Raw genomic sequence first — 19,855 nt, forward strand, 5'->3', positions numbered from 1 at the left:
CTGGCGTCCTAGATGTGTGTGCAGGGAGCAGTCTCTTCGGGTTTCCCAGGCTTGTCTGCCTCTCTGAAGGTTTAGCTCTCACTCCCATGGGATTTGAGTGCAGAGAACTGTTTATCTGGTCTGTTTCCTTCAGGGTCCGGTGGTGTCTCTGGCAGGGGTCCTGCCGCTCCTGAGCCCTCCCCCACGGGAGCCCAGAGGCCTTATACAGTTTCCTCTTGGGCCAGGGATGTGGGCAGGGGTGAGCAGTGTTGGTGGTCTCTTCCGCTCTGCAGCCTCAGGAGTGCCCACCTGACCAGGCGGTTGGGTCTCTCTCTCACCGGGTCTGGGAGCAGAGAGCTGCTGCGTGCCGGGATCCGCGGGTCTGCTGCGGGCCGGGATCCGCTGGTCTGCTGCGTGCCGGGATCTGCGGGTCTGCGGGCCGGGATCCGCGGGTCAAAATAAATTTAAAGAAAAAGAAAATGGTCAATTCCTTGACCCTTTCATTTCTGTATACATCTTTAAAATGAATATGGAATTTTTTAAAATCAATAAAATATTCTCATAGTAAGAAAGAAAAGAAAAACGAAAGGACATGACTGCCTCTAGGAATGGTGTAGGAAAAATTTTATTGGAGATAAAACAAAGAGCATAGCCAATGTCAAAGTTATATGGGAGATTCCAGAATAGACATGACTTTGATCCATGTGAGGAGACAGGGTGAGGAAAAGGGAAAGGGTAGGGAAAGAGGAGCCATTTACATTAGCTAGGAGGGCAAAGACACAAAAGAATGCAGATAATCAAAATGGTTGGATTCTATAGGGAAATGCAGCTCAGCCTCAATGAACTGGAAAGTTCAGTAGGGAGCACTGTATCCCTGTCATACTCTTATACAGGTAGGGACTGAGTGATGCTGGTAGAACCTGGTAACCAGCTCTGCTTTGATACATTAACTAAACACTTCAGCCTTTTGTCCCCGTTTTGAAAATTAAACTACATAGTTCTGATATTCTACTATATTAGTAGGCTGAATATAATCAACAATGTATTATGCAGTTTAATTGTTAAATAAGATGAATTTTGTAAGGCTAACAACACAATGATATGGTAAAGTAGAAGGGGTTATGTACAAAATACATGGAATTATTGTAAAATTATGGAAGTCATCATTGTGTGCCAATAAAAATGTGTGAAAAACAAAGAAATAAACAGTAGAATATGTAAGGTGATAGAAATATTAAGTATTTGATCAATACTTAATGTTTATATAACTTTTACCCAGAAATATGTGGGATTATTATGTTTCAATCTAACTGAAAATTATAACATGATTCCTAGGGTATTCTAGAGTATATTCTTAAGAATCTTGTCTCAATACTGTAAAATAATTAGTCTAAAAGTGAACAGTGTTCTTTTCTTGCCTAACAAATATTCAAATCAGTATTGTGACTTATTGTTGTTGTTACTTAACTATTTTCCAGAACAACGGTTAATAATTTTCATAGGAATACATTAATATGCAGAAGTCAGTTAAGTAAAATTCACTGTCTTTATTCTAACAGCAAGAAATTACCAGGTCTACAGTGAAGTAGAAAATATCTCAGAATGAGTAAGCAAATTAATCAAATGAAACTATCAAAGACCAGACACAGATGATAGAATTAGCAAATGAACATAGTACAGCAATAATTCCATTATGTATGTCCCTAGTACTCCCAAAGATTAGAATTACAAAGTGTAGTAGAAAGTTTGAAAGCAAATACACATTACATGTTGCACTTAAAAATAAGAAGTTTGAACAAATTATCAACTCAATGTTTATATAACTACTCAGTGTTTTAAATAAATTATATATTATAATATATATATTATATTTTGAAAAAATTATTCAAAAGAAATAGAAGAAAAGCAAACTAGTTTTGATCCTGTTGCTATGATAAAACAGTGAAAGAAATGATACAGTTCATCTTATACTTCCAGGAAATAGTTCATCACTCAGGGAATTGAGGGTAGGAACTAAACAAAGAACCAGGGTCTTCTGTCTACTGGCTTGCTCTCTTTGAATTGCTCAGCTTTAATTCTTATATAACTCAGGAAGCCCTGCCCAGGGCTGTCACCACTGGCAGTAGGCTACACACTCTCACATCAATCATTAATGAAGACAATTCCCTACATACTTGCCTCCAGTCCAATCTTACGGAGGCAATGCTTCAGTTGAGGATCTCTTTCCTCAAGAAATACTAGTTTATATTAAGTTGGCAGAAACTAACCAGGACCAAATAAAGTTAACATAAAATTTATTAGAAGAATTAAAATAAGTTTAATAGGGAGGCTAAGATTAAATAATCTGTATTTTAACTATTATGGCAAAAATAGCAGAAATAGTTATGCATTTGTGATAAGAGTATGTAATAATACATCCATTTTAGATAGTAATATTTCATTTGTCTAAAAAGTTGAACATAAGCCAGAAAGGTAACTCAGTGCCTTATGAGCACTGGCTACTCTTCCAGCAAAACTGTGTTTGATATGCACTACCTACAAGGTGAATTCTAATCATCTGTAACTACAACTTAAGGATGCCTGATCATTTCTTTTAGCCTCTATGAACATGCAGAAACAAGTGATACACACAAATTCATGCAAGTACACACACATATATATCAATAAAAAGATAAATCTTTAATATAAATAGGAATTTAAAGAACATTTCTATGTTCCCTCTCTTTACTTTTACATATTCATTTTACATCCTCTCACTACCCCCTCCCTGTCAGCCTCTCCTACAATCATTCCCCCATATCCCTTCCCCTCATTTTCTGAGGAGATAGAAGCCCCATGGTCATCTCCCCAAACTGGCACTTCAAGTATTTTCAGGACTAGGTGCTTCCTCTCCCACTGAGGACAAACAAGGCAGCACAGCTAGAAGATATCCCGCATACATGTCAAAGCTTTTGGGATAGCCCTCATTTCAGTTGTTCAGTACCTACATGAAAACCAAGCAGCACATATATTATATATGTGCAGAAGGCCAAGTCTAGCCTGTGTAGGTTCTTTGGTGGTTCAGTCTATGATAGCCTGAAAGGTTCTTGTTAGTTGATTCCATAAGTCTTCTTATGGAGTTCCTATCCCCTTAAGGGAAACAATTGTTCTGTCTGTACTTCCATAATAACAACCAAGCTCCATTCACTGTTTGGCTGTGAGTGTCTCCATTTGTCTGAGTCCAGCTGGTGAGTGGAGCCTTTCTGAGGACAGCCTTAGAGACAGCCAGTCTCCTGTCTACATGTATAACAGAGTATCAATAATGTCAGTGATTGGTGCTTTCCCGTGCGATAGATCTCAAGTTGGGCCAGTTTTTGGTTGGCCATTCCCTCAGTCTTTGCTTATCCCCAATCCCTGCATTTCTTATAGACAGGGTCGGTTTTGAGTTGAAAGTTTCTTGGTGGGTTGGTATCCCTATCACTCCCACAAATTTCTCGCCTGGCCATCGGAGGCAGCCTCCCCCAGGTTCTATATCACCAATGGTGTGAATCATTACTAAAAACACCTCCTTTGATTTTAGATTTCTTCCCCTATTTCTGGTCTTTGTATATTCCTGGTGATGCCATCCCATCAGAGCCAGATTTCCCTTTATTCCCATGATAATACTGCCATCTGCCCTACTCCTCTTCACACCTGGCCTGTAATGCCCACTCACCTCCAGATCTCCTCTCCCGTATCCTATGTTCTTAGTTAAGAATAAGAAAATTCACAGAAAACAACACAAAACAAGGATACATGCATGATCTCATCAAACTAAAAAAAAATTCCCAGCAAAATAGTCAACCATTTGACAAGGTAACCTGTGTGATGGTTACCTTAAGTTATGCTCACTCAGCATTTTTTTATCATAGGCCATTCCTCCAGTACTATTAGTTCTTAGTAGTTATTGGCAATAAGATTTACTCTTACCATTTTTATTGTGAACAGGTGTGTGTGTGTGTGTGTGTGTGTGTGTGTGTGTGTGTGTGTGTGTGTGTGCATATGTGTGTGTGTCTGTGTGTGTGTGTGTATATGTGTGTGTGTCTGTGTGTGTGTTTGTGTGTGTGTGTGTGTGTGTGTGTGTGTGTGTGAGAGAGAGAGAGAGAGAGAGAGAGAGAGAGAGAGAGAGAGAGAGAGAGAGAGAGAGAAGTGCTTATGCAGGCTAGAGAAATTTGGATGCCTGATGTCAGAGTTGGGAACCCAAATTGTGTCCTCTACCATAGCAGTATGTATTCTTATTCTGTACAGTATCTCTCAAGCCAAAGAAAACATTGTGCCTTACTACAAGTTACAGCACAGCAGAGCACATAGACCATGTATTAAAATATCCAAATATATGTACCACAGTAAACATTTCTAATAATCACTCGTATATATCACAGGTACACAATCTTACACAATTTGTGCCATATCATATATTGTTGCCATTTTTCCCTTTTACTCATTATTCTCTGTTTCTGATTCCTTTAGGGATGCAAAATAGATCTTTGGTTTTGAGGAATATTTGAGTAGGCCTTAAGCTCATGTGTAGTTCTCCAATACAAATTGAGCTCCTTTTTTGGGCTATTTTCTTTGTTTTGTTTTCCTAAGAGAAAAAGAATATGAAGTTGGATGTGTGGAAGATCTGGGAGTTGTTGAGTATTGTATAAAATTCTCAAAATATAAATAAAAACATAAAAGTGTTCTGTGTATTCTGTTGAAACAGTACAATCCCTATAAAATACCAAAGACATTCATTCTATGGAATGATAGCATATCCCCCATTATTTCTTTGGAACTCCAATTAACGCTGTATAATATTATCAAAAATTATCTCTACATTGTTGTTTTCAATCAAAGAATGACAGTGAAGTTAATTGACCATGTATTTCTTCCCACATCATTCAGTGAGATTATATTAAATATCTTTAAAATAGTTTCATTCATTTTGGCCTATTTTTGCTATAGTAAAACTTGACTATATTGTCAATGTTTAAGATAGCACTAGTTAAAGTACGTCTTTTGCACCAATTTGTTTTATTACTCATGGATCCACCACTTCAGCACCTCAAAGAACATTTTTTTCACAGTTAATTTTCTTCTGTATATTTTTAATTAATTTAATTATAATATTTGTCCCTTCCATTTCCACCCTCCCAATCATCTCATCTACCTCTCACTACTTTCCAAATTCATAACCACATCTTTCATTAATTGGTATTGTGTGCCTATATGGATTGGTATATTCATGACCATTCTTAAATATATCCTGTTCAGTCCACATAGTGTTACCTGTGCATATTTTTAGAGCTGATTACTTCACCAGGGAGAACTAGTTGTAATGCTCTGAGGAAAAATCACTTCTTTTCCTATCATTATTCAGTTGGAAATATTTTTTGTGTGAGTGCATGGTTGAGACTGTGGACTTTTCCTCTTTCACTTTTTTGGTATCATAAACTTTACAGCTATAGCTTGTGATATTACTAAAAACACAATATGACAGTAAGCGTCTTGATCCTTGGGCCATTATAAGCATCCCTCACCCACTACTTTCCCAGTGTTTCACTGGGTTTTAGTTATGGGAGTGTGTAGATGTGTGCTTTGGGACAAGGCTTGACACCTATGTATTTGAGTTGTCGATTTCTGTAATGTTGCCTACCTTTTGCAAAAATGTTTTCTTTATGAGGAATGAAGAGAGCTCTGGCCAACAACTCAAAAGAGGATTTCTCACGTTTGATATTGGAGTAGTCTTTGGCTCTTGGAGGAAACACTGGTGTCTCATGAGAAAAATTCATTAAAACTCTATATGCATATTCGTAAATTGAATTGTGTACATTATATATTTTAGGTCAATAGTAAATAGTAATATTAGTGGATTTTCAGACATCCATATTTTTATTGTACCCACCTCCCTTATATTTCTGTTTGTAACTCCCTTTCCCTTCCCTAAAGAGCCCTCTAAATTGTGCAGTGTCCTCTATCAGATCACTTGTATCCTGCCATTTCCCTTTATCCTCTTCCCTTTTCTTCTGTATTTACTCTTCTCTCAAAGGAGCATTCTATTTCCCATTTCCCTGATAAAATGGTTCGAGAATAGACAGGAACAGTAAATATATATCACTTTCCAACATGTTTGCCAAATCCTCAGTCTCGTGTTTTATACAAGAAGAGAAGTCAGGAGTAAATTTGTTGGAGGCACAGTAGGGTGTGCAGGAAGGGATGTCTCTCTGGGCCCATATTGAAGCATCCCTTCCCACTGAGTTACCAGCTGCAGGAAGGTATAGAATAGAGTGTATTTAGGGCATAGGGTGGGGAGTTGACAGGGTAAGTGAGAGAGAGAGAGAGAGAGAGAGAGAGAGAGAGAGAGAGAGAGAGAGAGAGTAGAAGAATACAGACTGGCTATGAGAATGTGGAGTATATGGAGAGGGAACAGGGAGGGGAATGGAGAGAGATGGGGAAGAGGGTAAGGGAGCAAGAGATCATATGAGCTTAGACTCTGTTAGTTTAGAAAGACTTGTTGTCTTCGTGTTCTGCATCTCCTCTGGATCTTACATTCATTCAACCTCCTCTTCTGCAGGGTTTCCTGAGCCCTGAGGAAGAAGATTTTATAAAGACATTCTATTTAGGTCTGAGTGTCCCAAGATTTTGCTCTGTCTGCATAATATCTGGCTTCATGCCTATGTATTTCTTCCCATCTACTTCAGGAGGAATTTTTCTGATGACAGCTGAGTAAGGCACTATTCTATGATTATAGTAGAATGTCATAAGGAGATTCTACTACAGTTTCACAGGAACAGTAATTTTTTTTTTAATCCTAGGCCCCTAGTAACCCAAGAAGTATCAAGTATGGGTACCATTTCCTGAAGTGGGCCTTAAGTCAAATTAGGTATTGGCTGGTTACTTCCACAAGCTTTGTGCTACCATTGCCTTAGCTTATCTTGCAGATAGAACACTATTGTCAATAAAAGTTTTTATGGCTGGGTTGGTCTTTTGGTAGCATATAAAGTATCTTTTTGTACTAAAGACTTTACAATGAAGGGATGAAGGCTCTATACAGGCACAAACTTGTATTCTCCATATGCAATGAGTTGTGCAGGTGTTCCTACATCCACAGAGCCTCATTCTCAGTTTGTGGAGAGCAATGTGTATCCTTGGCAACAGCCTGGTTTGTTTGGGCATTCCCATGTAACCTCTTGACCAACAAGTCAATCAGATGTAGTCCATATTTGGAATTAGAAATTTCATTTGGTGATAGTAGATGGCCAGTTAGGACTCTGAACCCCCCCACCCCCGTTATTTGGTGTTTTCCTTTAGATCTCCTGTAGATAAGTATATGTTTTAGAAATTTTCTATTGTATTCTATTGTATTCTGTACTGCTGCTTATTGGCCTTGAGCTGATTTTTCTCTTAAGGGAATTGATATCATAAATATTTGATTTATTTTATAATGTTTATTCCATCATTTTTTCTCAGATACATATTTTCCTTGTTTCATTTTCAAGCTCAATAGACTTCCCTGTTTTAAAAAAAACAATTTATTTTTTACTCACTTTATATTATGAGCACAACACACCCTCTCTCCTGTCCTCTTAGTCCCATAGTTACAAATCCCATTCCATTGTTCCCGCCCCGTGTTAGTCCTCTTGGGTATTACTCCACCATGGGACATATAGTCCTAGTAGGACTAGGATGATTCTCTCCCCCGACACGGCCCCACTATCTCCACTCTCATTCCCAGATCATTCCAAACCCCTCTTTCCCCATATCTTATCACCATCCTCCACAGTCGTCCATTCCCTTTTCTCCTCAACTCTCTACTACAAGGTTCCTTCTCTCCATCCAAATTTGATGACTATTTACTTGGATGTTCTGAGAGAAATTAATTCAATCTAAATTGAATAAATTGAATACAATAAATTGTTGTACTCTGTTCTTTTGTTATTTGAGGTAAAAATATTAATGAATTCAAATATTTTTCTCTGCACATTAAGGTGCTGTATAATCATATATATTTTAAAATTGCTGTTTCTTCTTTAGAAGTCTTGTCCTTCAAAAATAATTTTATCAAGTCTTTGAGAAGTTCATAAAATAAATTGTGAATGTATTCATTCCACACTCCTCCCTCTAACTCCTCTTGGTCTATACCTACTTCTTCCCTTTACCAACTAGTGTGTTAAACCACCTAGTTTGACCTCACACTCATGATTTAACTGAAGATAGACTTCTGAAATTCCTGCCTCTACCTCCTAGGTATGGAAATTGCAGACATGTGTTGTCATTTCTAGTTTATGTAATATTGAAGACAATCTCAGAGATGTTTGTGCTATCTACTGAGTTATATTGCCAAAGTCTTATATATTGTTTCTACAACTTTCAATGTTTATATTATAAAAATTACTCTTGTGGTATATATTTGACTACTGTATTAAATGTATAGTAATGGATGACTATACATTTAATATAGTAGAGTGAGGTATCTAAACTATAGCTTAGGTTTACCAAACATATACATCTAAAGTCTGTGCAAGCACACCACATGGCATTTAAACAGGGATGACACTGCATAGCTATTCATTTCTCAACATACTTTCATCAAATGACACAACTATGTTTTAGGAAGGCTCACATTCACAAGTCTTATTATAGTGCACTGTTAAAATAGTTGTAGTTTACTATTAGTTAATAATGATATGTATTTTGTTAAACATAAAATATACTTCTCTGTAAATTTACAAAAGTCATAATTTATGTAGGCTTTGATGTTATCTGTGGTTTCATTCAAGCATTGATTTTTCTTGGAACAAATTGCTTGAAGATCAGGGGAGTAGTGTATATTCTTTTTAAATTTTTCTTTCTATTGTCTCACCTTTAAATACTAGGTCATGTCTGTGTAAATGGATTTGCTCGAGATAAACTACGTTCATGAATTTACTCTTGTGACCCCACATAGCTGTAGTACCTTTTGTATAAATGTAGTCTAAAAATAATCAAGTCATGACTGGTGTTCGGTATTTTGGGATTAATATTTTGGTTTCTTTGTGGGGGAGTAATTTAATATTGACTGCCTGAGGAAATCAACTGCCCTCTGCTCTTTTCCTTGACATCATTTCAACCTCTGTTCCTACTGCATTATGCTTCCAGGCTTACGGAAAAGTTAGGAGGAAAGCAAGTAGAGATCTGCTGCAATTTTTATTGGAGAATTTTAAGTGCTGCAGACAGTGCTTTCTGATTCCAGTAGCAATGGCACTGTGGAGGCTTTTTAAGTTAGAGTGATTTTATGGTTATTTTAGAAGAATGGGGAGGAAATTCAGAAATTCATGACAATAACTTTCTAAATCATTTTCTTTCATTTCTACCTCTTCGTTTTAAGAAACAAATGCATAATTTGACAGTAAAATTTCTTAAATGTTCTCATCATTCTTTTTAAAGTATTCTGATTTTAACACAGAGTGAGAAAACATTAGGCATGTTTATGAGTACTTAAATTAAAATGACCTGAGATAGAATTCAGGAGAAGATTATTAGATAATGTAGCTTCTGCAAGACATTTAAAGCAAAGTGTAAAATTACATAGCTTGGCATGAAACAATACAGAGATAATTGGAAGAACAAAGGTGAAAGATTAAATATGTCTTGAATTCAACTATACTGATTCTTTTATAGGAAGCATAAAAATGAAGAGCAATACAGCATAATTAATGTCAGATCCACAATTGAGGGCAAAGATAATATGATAGTTTATTATTCAATAAAAATTCTCACTCATTTTTATGAGGTTCTCCTAATACTCCATCTCAGTAATGCCAAGGCTATGAAACTATTACAGAATATACACTTTATTTTATCTTACAAATTTTATGTTGATGATTAATTTTACAAATGATTGGTTTGTTAATATACACTTAAAATATATCTAAAAATAATTACATATTGAAGAAAAATAGAAAGCCCCCAGGAAAAATTTTACACAAACAGAAATATATGTTGATTACAAATCAATTGCATCTATTCAGAGTGTTGATGATTTCAACACAGAGAGCATGAAGTAAACTAGGAAAATGAAGCATATAAATCCAGTAATACACCTGCTACACTAAGATACTGTTAATATTAAAATTCTTTAAGTAATTTATTCATATAATAAGTATGAAATTCAGTATCCATATTCAATATGCCATTGTTGTCAAACACCTCAGTTGCTGTGGTAAATATGGAGATCCTATTTGAATCTATGAAAGATACGGGTAGAAAGATATAACTTTCTGAAAGTATTTAAGGTAAAACATTTTTTTAAAGATTTATTCATTTATTATATATAAGTACACTGTAACTGTCTTCAGATACACCAGAAGAGGGCATCAGATCTCTTTACAGATGGTTGTGAGCCACCATGTGGTTGCTGGGAATTGAACTCAGGACCTCTGGAAGAGCAGTCGGGGCTCTTAACCACTGAGCCATCTCTCCAGCCCAAGGTAAAACATTTAAAGTCTCTTCTAGATTTCTAATTATTTCTCTTTTAATAGGTATGTAAAAAGCAATTCAGATTACAAATATAAATTAGTAGCTATATGCAATATTTTGTGAAAGATGCTAAAACAAATATATTGATAAAATTAAAAATTATAAAATGCTTGTAATTACCATTCTCCACTCAAGTATAACGTAATCAAAACATGAATATAGTAATAAAGGCCACCAATGAAGTGGGACTTGAAAATTTTTCTTTCTATGAGGAGTGAAGAAGAATATTATGTAAAACTTGTTATCTCCTTTCAGTTATATTCCATATATTACTCATTCACATTTTAATGTTTTTATACATATATACATATATATATATATATATATATATATATATATATATATATATATATATATATATATAAGTATGTGTGTGTGTGTGTGTTTCCAAATTTTAAACCATAGAAAATATCAAACTCACTACTACCTTTTTACAAGCGAACCACTACAAACACAAATGAGGAATAAGCAATTTCCTATTACTCTGAATATTCACTTCCAACAAAATATATCTACCCCATCAGAGGAGATAAAGAGATCTCAGAAGGATTTCCATAATGAGACTTTTACTGTAGGAATGACAAATAACAGCAACAACAACAGCAACAACAACAACAACAACAACAGCAACAACAAAATCAAGGCCTTATCAATTTCCCAAAGGAATTGTAAATGATAAAGGAAGAAACCAAATCCTTTTATTTTCTATCAGTAGTTATTTTGTGTATAATCAAATTCCATATCATTAATTCATTTGAAGTCTGTATTCTGAATTATTTCAACATCCTCAGAGTTGTAGGTACTTTCTATCATCAGAGCAAAATACTCTATTTTTATTACTATTCCTCATTTTACCTTAACTTTGGTAGCTATAATTGGCTCCTATTCTCTTTCTAATTTCTATGATTATTCTGAATATCTTACATCAGTAGAGTTACTATATATGTGGTTCTTTGCACTATCTCTTTCACCTAGCATAGTAGGTCCAAGATTCATTCAGGATTTTTGATCCAAATGCGTGTTTTCCTTTCTCATACATATATGAACAAGTGTGACAAATGTATTCATTTTCTATTGCTTATATAAAAATCATCAGAGTTTTGGGGATTACAGAAAAGAGCTATGTCATTTTACAGAGTTATAATTCAAATTATAAAATTGTTCTCAATCATAAAAAAATCAAAGATTTGGTGTATTTTGTTTGTTTGCAATAAGGCTTGGTTGTTCTTTGAGAATTGATAGGATAATTTATTTGTAAACTCTTTATGGTACCAGTAGACTCACTTTATTATTTCCCCATGACTATTGCTGTGGTCTGGAAGGGTATGACCCCATAGACTCATGTGTTTGAATGCTTGGCCCATGGGGAGAATCATTTTTAAGAAGTATGACTGTGTTGGAGTAGGTGTGGCCTTGTTGGAGGAAGTATGTCACTGTGAGGTATAGACTGTCAGTTCTTCTATGCCCAAGATTCACCCCATGTAAAATCCAGTCTCCTTGCTTACTGCAAATCAAGTAGTAGAACTCTTAAGCTCTTCCCCAGTACCATGTTCACCTGTTCAGTACTGTACTTTCCCCCATGATGATAAATATACTAAAACTTTCAAACTATATGATAGCCTAAATTAAATATTTTATTTTATAAGAGTTGACTTGATCATGGTGTCTCATTCCAGCAATGAAATCCTAGCTAAGCATCTGTATTTGCATGCTTGACTCTAAACTCAAGTAAGATCTGTAAACATGGCCTACCAGTTAGGAATACTGGTTGCTCTTCCAGAAGACATACCTTTTATTTATACCACTCACATGGCAGCTTCCAACCATCCAGTACCAAGGATTCCAACAACTTCTTACTTCTGTCAAACAGGCATGCATTTGATACACAGACATGCATGCAGACAAAACATACTTCTTTAATTAATTTTTAAAAGATGATTCCAATTTAAGATTGTTAGATATGATAATATAAGAACAAAATATATTCACTAGGAACTACACTTTAAAATTTCAATTCTAATCTTTTTTTTCTTGGCCAGTCAAAATGAAAAGCATTTTCTTGTAATGTGTGGGAGTGGTTGGGATCTCCTCCAGCCACTTGATAAGAAGAGTATAGAACAATTCTCTGTAGTATACTGTTGCTAATGTATAATATTAAGCACTTCGGATGAAAGGGTCATTGGTTCTACTTTTGCTAAAAATCACTGATATCACACTTGAGAATGTGGATACCCAATGAGTAACTAAAATTAGAATAAAGTTTGGGCTACTTACTTTTCTTTTACATTTCTGATTTATCAATTTAAAATACCGGGTTAGATGCCTAATGAATTCTGTGTGTTACTTATGCAAGAATGATCATGTTAGTGTTACAGTCCTTACATGAGACAGAAGATCAAGATAAAAATAACTAAGATGGTTTTAGGATTCCAGGAGTTGGAGGTCCTGCCACAAGCCTGGAATTCCAGAAAAGAATCAGAGGTAGAAGGGTTGGCAGAAATTTAAGGCCAGCTTGGTTTATAATCATAATTTCCCAGAAATCCAGGCACATATAGGAAGATTATATCCCATAAAACAAAAAAATTAATATTTCAAGGAGTTCATCATCAATATACTATTACCAACATCATGGGATTTGTAGCATGCTATCTCATAGTATAGTAATTTCACAGTTTTTACACAGGAGTGCAGGAATAGTGATGCCTTGTAGGAAGAACAAGCAGGATGATACAGAATTCTTGGGAAAACTTATGACAGAATAAACAGCAAGACTTCTCTTCTCCACGAACAAGGAAGCATGCCATGACATGAACTGGTGTCTCAAAACTTAGTGACTTCTGTAGTCGTTTGAGAACTAGACCTGAGATAATGTTTAACAGGAAAGTAATTACATACTTGTTAAACATGATACCTCTTTTCCTGTGTCCCACTGATTATCTAATTGGAAGATAAGTTAAGGTCATTGACATATGCTAAGTCTTTCTAGTATAGTAATAATTAAATTCATTTCTACTTTTCACTATTACTTTTACCCTTAGGTTTGTTATAATTCCTTAATATTAAACATATTTTGGAGTAGGAATTTGGAAATAGTTTCATTAAATATGCTTAAGACTTTTGATAGTTTTAGTTTATGATGAGTTTGGCAAGATATATGCCTGTCAGATTATCAATGAGAACCTGTGATCGAAAAGTATGCACATACACCATACCAGGCTCAACTCAGTTAAGTAAGTCATATAGCCATTATCAGAGATACTTCCTTTTGTGGTAGGTGGGAATTAATACAGAGACCCCAAACCAGAAAATATTTAAAGAGTGAGAGACCTTGGAACACTCAGAACTAAATGGGAGGTCTTCATTAAACACCTCCCTTTAATGCTGAGGAATCTATGCCAAAGAGGGGCAGAAGCATTGTTAATAAAGATTTAAACAAATAAAAACAAATGAATTAAGCATTAACTGAAGAAAGGATGCTTGAGTAAGGGTTTGATAAATATACAAAGGACTTTAATAATTAGAAAAAACATTGTTGAATAGGTCTTTCACAATAATAAATCTTTTTAAATAGATATTTATTTTTTCAATTAATCTTCCTCAGAATAAAAATGAAAAGTTGTTTTCTACCTGGGTGCTATTCCTTTATATCTACTATATGTGAATAAACCTTAATTCAGAATTTATTGAACAAAGTGGTATTAATTTTATTACCTTGAATATTTTATATCATAAAATATACATTTGGCTATATTACACATAATTTTTATCTGTAAGAAATATTGTATGCATTTTTCAAATAAGATTTGTATCTATTTTAGGTTGATCTTTAATTTCTAATTATTTAGCCTATCCTCACTGGTGACTATATCTCCATTTCTTTACCTATATTTTTTCTGATAATGGGCAGTGAATTCAGAGCCTCAAATATAGTAGGTATGTTCTCTATCACTGAGTTATATCCCCAACATGCCTGTCTTTCCTCACTGTTCTATATCACTTTAATTTAGGTACATCAATTTTTATAATACAATGGTGGTATTTTCCTGACAGTCAAATTGTATTTTTTGTTTCAAATACTCATTTTATCCAATTTGTATTTCAAACTATTCTCATATTTGCGTTATAATTGCCATTGCTTCTATAATATTGTGTTATGATTTTATGAATCTCTAACATGCTATTTATCTCTTTTATATTTTTCTATTCATAAAGTTAGGTATTTTATAAAAACATAAATCCAAAATATTGATGTATGTAAATAATTTGGTAGAAGATACATAAATGTGAAGTATTTTGTGTGTTAGAAATATGTCCAACTGCTTTTTCAATTTTAAAAATTATTCATAAATATGTCTATCTTTTTGAACAATAACTATTAAATAATATTCATTTATTTCTAAATAACATTAAATGTGTCTGTATATGGGATGGATTACTCCTCACTTTATCTCCATATTTCCTATAGACAGGAGCAATTTTGAATTAAAAATGTGGCAGTGAGTGGATGGCCCTATCCCCCAACCAGGGATCTTACCTAACCTCTGGATATGGTCTCTACAGGTTCTCTCTCTCTTTTGTTCCTCATTTAGCCTAATCTCATCCCTATTGGGTCCTGGGAGCTCTTGCTTTCCTTGCATTGGGACTTTCTGATGGCTAACCACAATTGCCCATCCCCCATTGCTACCCAGCTCTGTTCCATTTCCTAAACATTTGTATATGTCCCTGATCCTGCCTCCCTTTCCCCCTCCCCCTCTTCCCTTTCTGCAATGTCCTTCCCACACTCTTCCTCCTGTGAGTATTTGTTCTATCTTCTTTTCTTTTTTTTTTTTTTTTTTTTTTTTCGGAGCTGGGGACCGAACCCAGGGCCTTGTGCTTGCTAGGCAAGCGCTCTACCACTGAGCTAAATCCCCAACCCCTTGTTCTATCTTCTAAGAAAGACTGAAGTATGGACTCTTTGGTCTTACTTCTTCTTGAGCTTCTTATGGTCTATGAGTTCTATCATGGGTATTCTGAATTTTTTGCCTAATATCCACTTATCAGTGAGTGGATACCAAGTATGTTCTTTTGTGACTGGGTTACTTCACTCAAGATGATATTTTCTAGTTCAATCCATATGCCTATGAATTTCATAAAGTCATTGTTTTGATAGCTGAGTAGTATTCCATTGTGTAAATATACCACATTTTCTGTATCCATTCCTCTATTGAGGAACATCTGCGGTGTTTTCAGCTTCTGGCTACTATAAATAAGTTTGCTATGAACATAGTGGAGCATGTATGTGTCCTTGTTCTGTGTTGGAGCATCTTTTGCGTATATGCCCAGGAGTGGTATAGCTAGGTCATCAGGGAGTACTCTGTCCAATTTTGTGAGGATTCACCAGACTGACTTTCAGAGTTGTTTGACCAGCTTGGAATTCCCCCAGTAATAGAGGAGTGTTCATCTTTCTTCCCATCCCCACCCACCATCTTTTGTCACCTGAGTTTTTGATATTAGACATTCTGACTGGTGTGATATAGAATCTCAGGTTTATTTTGATTTGCATTTCCTTGATGATTAAGAATGTTGGGGCTGGGGATTTAGCTCAGTGGTAGAGCGCTTGCCTGGGAAGCGCAAGGCCTTGGGTTCGGTCCCCAGCTCCGAAAAAAAGAACCAAAAAAAAAAATGTTGACCATTTCTTTATGCACAGACACCAAACCCATACACTATTGCTGATGCCAAGAAGCAGTTGCTGACAGGAGCCTGATGTAGCTGTCTACTGAGAGGCTATGCCAGAACCTGACAAATATAGATATGGATGCTTGCAGGAAACCATTGGAATTAACACTGGGACCCCAATTGAGGAGTTAGGGGAAGGACTGAAGGAGCTGACAAGGTTTGCAATCCTATAAGCAGAAAATAATATTAACCAGCCATACACCCGATACCCTACCCAGAGCTCCCAGGGACTAAACCATCAGTCAAACAGGGACTCATGGCTTCAGCTGCATATGTAGCAGAGGATGGACTTATCTGGCATCAGATACATAATATATATATATATATATATATATATATATATATATATATATATATATTCCAATAAAAATTTTTCAGGGGAGTAAATGTCTAAGTTCCTATGATTTTTAGAAAATAAATACAACTAGATTGGTATTCCAATACCCTCTTATTGGGGCCATGCCTGGAGACTGAAAATGGTAAATTCAGATTCAGTGTCCCTATTACTATAAAGTTCTGTTAGGGATACTCTTGTTGATTCCATGGGCCATTCCATTGTACTAGGTTTCAGGGAGCCATTAGAATTCTGACATAGGTCTCCACAGTATATATCTTATAGTATATATTGTTGTTCTTGTGGGAATACTAACAGTGGGAGTGTGATTTGTTTGATGCTTTTGCCTACTTGTGAGACCCATTTACTCCTACTGTGTTGCCTTGTCAAGTTCTCATATGATGGTGTGTACCTAGTCTCACTATCTTGTTATGCCCTGTTGGATTGATGTCACTAGGAGGCTTGCTCTTTACTGAGGTAAGGCCGAGGGAGGTGGCTGGATCTGGCGGAGAGATGGAAGGTAGTGAGAAGAAACTTATCAGAGGGGAGGGTTGGAAATTGCAGTCAGGATATAATATGTGAGAGAAGAATAAAAGAATACAATAAAATTAATGTATAACTTTTATGCCTGAAAGTCAACTTGACATGATTATAAAGTCCTTGACACATTTTATGAAGTTACTTGTGAAATTAGATTGCCCTAACCAAAAGGGGGAAAGTAGAAAAGTAAATTTGATGCCAATTATAAAATAACTTGGTTTTTCATTTGTCTAGGTTATTAAACTTTGCGGGGTATATAGTATTGAACACTTATACCCACCCTATTTAAGTCTTAAAAATATGGTTAGTGTTTAATCTTTTCCATTGCCTTAGTTTCCCTCTCAAAATGTGAGAAGTGATTACATTACTCAGAAATACTACACGTTTAATTGAAGATTGTTTTTGTAAAGTGAGTTAAGCAATAAGGTATATTACAAATATTTTTGTTTCCCAGTGGATAAAAATGTTATGTTTAACCATACTCTTTTATGTTGGGTGTATAAATCAACATGCCTTAATAAACAGTTACATACCATAATTTGAGTTTACGTTATTTCTTAAAACTGATAATCTTATTGTAGAAAAAGAGTTCAGTGATAGAGTGTGTTGCCCAGTTTTGAATCTCAGAATGAATTAAGGGAAAATGTTACTAATTATACTCAGAACCATAGGTGAGTCTTAATGATTTTGCAGATGGAGTGTTTTGCTTGCCTTGAGATTTGTGAGTTCTAAGTGATTAGTGTGGTTCTTACTGCTGGGCTTTCTATGATAACTCCATAAACTGAAACAATAATGAGGATTGCAAGCATTTACTAATTCTTCCTCTGATGTGAGATTTCTCTGTATGACATAGTTACAACTTCTTTTTAAAGTTGTAATGAATTCTGTCAAACTTTTTCACTATTTCAACTAAGCTTTCTTAATATTCCATACACTTCATTTCCATTAAAATACTATTAAAACTTCTTCATTTAGAGTTCATTTTTATCTGAATGAATTACTTTACTGTACATCCAGAGAACGCAGGCTACTGATTCATTAAAGTCTTTGGGTAAGATTTAAATAATATCCATACCTTATTAGGTTACAGTTCTAATTGTAATTTTTTTTTATATTTTAGCTTTATCTTCCACTGAAGTATTAATTCCTTCAAAGTCATCCACAGGGTTGAAATCAATTTCCATTAAACTCTTTGGAACTTTGATGTTTTGCACTCATCCATTGGATCACAAATATTGTCAATAGCATCTAGAACTGCAACATTTTCTGGAAGACTTAAATTTGCTTCCCTCAGATCTACTGCAAGATTTCTGAATTTCACAAATTATGTTGTTTACACCACTATATTTAAAAAGTAGGATGATTCCTTGGTGTGTGTGTGTGTGTGTGTGTGTGTGTGTGTGTGTGTGCGCGCGCGCGCGCGCACGTGTGTGTGTGTGCGCGCACGCGTGCACGTGTGTGTGCGTGTGTGCATGTGTGTGTGTGTGTTTGTGTGCGTATGTGTGTGCTTTATATAAGAGATTTTATGTTAGCAAGAGAGGATGTGATTATAAATTCTGATATCCTTATCATAACTCACGTATGAATAGACCCATTATTTACTAACAGTTGTATTTTGTCAGTAATCTATTTGTCTCAAATGATATGAAGAAATCTTGGATTTAGAATATTCAGTAACCCCACTCGAAATAATCATACTGTTATCTCAGCTTTGTTGTTCAATTCATAGATTATAGACACAATAGATCGAGCATAAGTCTTAAGATCTCTAGGATATTCAGCACAGAAGAGCATTGACTTTAGCAAAGTATTTAGATACATTAACTCATAAAACCTTGTCCTTTGAAGCTTTAAAGCTAAATACTGACTTCTTTGCTGTAAAAATCCTAAATTGTGGTATCCTCTTCCAAACAAAGCAAAAATCAACTTTCTTGATTGAAATTGTACGTAGCAGAGAATAACCATGTTGGGCACCAGTGGAAGGGGGAGTCCTTGGTCCTGCAGGGGAATGTCAAGGAGGAGGGCGGTAAGAGGGGTGAATGGGAGGAACACCCTTATGGAGGAGGGGGAGGGGATGGGGCTATGGACAGGAAACCAGGAAAGAGAATAACATTTGGAATATAAGTAAAGAAATATATCCAATAAAAAATGTGTTTCGTATGCTTTGAGTTTTTCTATCTTATTTTATCTCCATTTATTTGTGATGTGAAGTGCCACTTCCTCCTATCACTACCTATTTAAATTCATAATGGTTGATTTATCTCTCATACAACATTGGTTATACTCTATATGGTAATAATTTATGACTATCTTAAACTCCTTCATGCACATGGAACTCCTTGAAGAAAAGAACACTAGAGTTTTTATTTTTATATTATCTTCTCTGTCAGTTTTATATGTACATATATATATGAATTTATGTATATATGTATATATGTAATTAACATATTAAGTGATATATAGTACGTAGTTACATATATGGTCATACATCAAACATGTAAAAAGTATTCTTAAATTACTTATTTCACAAAAATAATAATGACATATTAAGAGCACTTTTCTATAATGTATAACTTTTCCTTTATAATTCAAACATTATAATTCTAAAGATTTTATAGAAATATTATAGATATATCCAGATGAATAGAATCATCACTATTTATTTCTTTAACTGAGTTCACTATGATGGCTCAATATACCACTATTTAAGCTCTTTAAAGGATATATGTAACACTTAAATTTGATGTATATATTTGTGAAACTTGGTTA

At 35.1% G+C, this 19,855-nt stretch overlaps 1 pseudogene; it reads left to right on the forward strand.

The window, feature by feature from the left end:
- The first annotated feature begins 781 nt into the window (after positions 1 to 781).
- The window catches only part of Actb-ps1 (actin, beta, pseudogene 1), a 138,993-nt pseudogene continuing 119,919 nt past the window's right edge, over positions 782 to 19,855 (forward strand).

This window comes from Rattus norvegicus, chromosome X, assembly GCF_036323735.1.
Source record: "Rattus norvegicus strain BN/NHsdMcwi chromosome X, GRCr8, whole genome shotgun sequence".
Lineage (NCBI taxonomy): Eukaryota > Metazoa > Chordata > Mammalia > Rodentia > Muridae > Rattus > Rattus norvegicus.